Here is a 1,848-nt window from a genome sequence, read left to right as displayed (position 1 = left end):
GATGCCTGCATGCGGGGGCTCCAGGCCAAGGAGGCCTGCAGGGGCGCGGGGCCGGGGCCGCCGGCGCTGGGGGCGAAGCAGGTGGAGGTCGAGTCAACGACACCGGGGTGCTCTAGATCGAGAGAGAGGCTGCGTACGAGACTGAGAGAGAGAGAGATGCGTACGAGAGAGAGGGTGCTCGGGGGAGAAGGAGAGAGGAGATGGGAGTCGTGGGTGGTGGCAGGTACAGTCGTGGGTGGGGGCGGGTAGGATCGTGGGGGCGCGTGCGTTGTGGGTTAGTGGGTGGGTGCGGGCGTGCGTCCGATGGTTGTGGGTTGTGCGTCTCAGATTTTGCCAAGTCATCGATCCGTGTCATCGATCCGTGTGGTGTGCTTTTTCTTTGCCGTCTGGAAAAAAAGACAGACGGGCCGTCTAGCAAAACAAACACAGACGGCAAAGATTCTTTGCCGTGTGCCAAAACAAATACAGACGGCAAAGAATATTTGCCGTCTGTGTTTTTGTTAGCAGACGGCAAAGTGAGCTCTTTGTCGTCTGTCTTTTTTTTTGCAGACGGCAAAATCTATTTTGCCGTTAGGTTTTCTTTGCCGTCTGTTGATGATGGCAAACCCTTTCTTTGCCGTCTGTCCGACGAAAAGCTGACGGCAAAGACATCCCCTAACGGCAAATTAGCTGTCTCCCGTAGTGCTCCGAAAAAGGCATTCACCCCGCTTTATAGATAAAGCCACAACCCAACACACAAAAACCTTTACAATAGAAAGAAAAAAGGGCAGAGATACATGATACTGAATGAGCCACTAACGAGCTTTGAGTGCACCAAGAACAAGTTTGGTTATTAAGGCCCTCGACAAACCAAGATCCTTCTATCAACATGACCAAGACAAGGTAGAAGCCCGCCGTCAGAGGAAACACATGCTCGTCAACTCCCATGAGACCAACCATAGTTTGTCCGCCATCTGTATTTGCCTCCGAAGGAGGCCCCCTGCACTCTTGCCCTGGATCGGAGGATGTTGCACCCTCGGGAGGCAGAGCCACTCACTCCAAGCTCATATGACTAGGACCAATAGGTTGTTGGGGAGAGGACGGCCAACACAGCTACCCTACCTTGCTAAGCAACATCCTGTACATCGCCACCACATCTAGCAAGGATCAACGTCAACCACAAGCACCCGAGCGGGAGCACCTCTGTAGATCCAGGTAGTCAACTTCCAATTATGAAGCCTCGACCAGCACTCCACGGTCCCAAGATGGATGTGGCACCTTCAAGAAGTACAATGACGCCTGGGTGTAGTCGCCACACAATCCTGGGATCTTGGAGTTTCACCAGGGACTTGGAGGTGGAGGCGAGGGGTAGGATTTCGGTGCTGCCTACAGGAAGGGGAATGACACCCGGAGCGTCACTTGTATCACGACAGTTGTAGCCAGCAAAGGGATTCCCTCAATCCATAGCCCCCAACACCACCAATGCCACCCAGCCACCGGATTAGACCAACCGAAGGTCGCCTTGTGGGCCAGCATGGCAGGAAGAGGATCGAGGGAGGATACCACCTTCTCCAGATCAGCTCCAAGGATCGACAAGGAGGCCCCGAGAGCACGATCCACACACGACGCCAGCCTGCCACCCATGCGGCCAAGGGCGCGCACCCCCACATCTACGCGTACCACACACCGATGGGTAGAAGACACCACCCGACTATGGCCGCCGCAACGTCTCCGGGCGATCCACACGCAGACCCCCACAACCACGGACCGTCGCCACTGCCCGCGTAGCGCCGTCCCACCCTCTACAAACACAACCTGCCCGATCTCACCAGACCACGCCGGCCACCATCGGGAAGGGGAAGAGAGGCC

General features: G+C 56.1%; 1 pseudogene; it reads left to right on the top strand.

Annotated features, from left to right (window-relative positions):
* The window catches only part of LOC123039557 (DNA-directed RNA polymerases IV and V subunit 2-like), a 4,112-nt pseudogene that overhangs the window by 686 nt on the left and 1,578 nt on the right, over positions 1 to 1,848 (top strand).

Source organism: Triticum aestivum, chromosome 2B (genome assembly GCF_018294505.1).
Source record: "Triticum aestivum cultivar Chinese Spring chromosome 2B, IWGSC CS RefSeq v2.1, whole genome shotgun sequence".
In the NCBI taxonomy this organism is placed as follows: domain Eukaryota; kingdom Viridiplantae; phylum Streptophyta; class Magnoliopsida; order Poales; family Poaceae; genus Triticum; species Triticum aestivum.
Note: the sequence above shows the minus strand (reverse complement) of the source record. Positions and strands in the feature narration are given on the sequence as shown.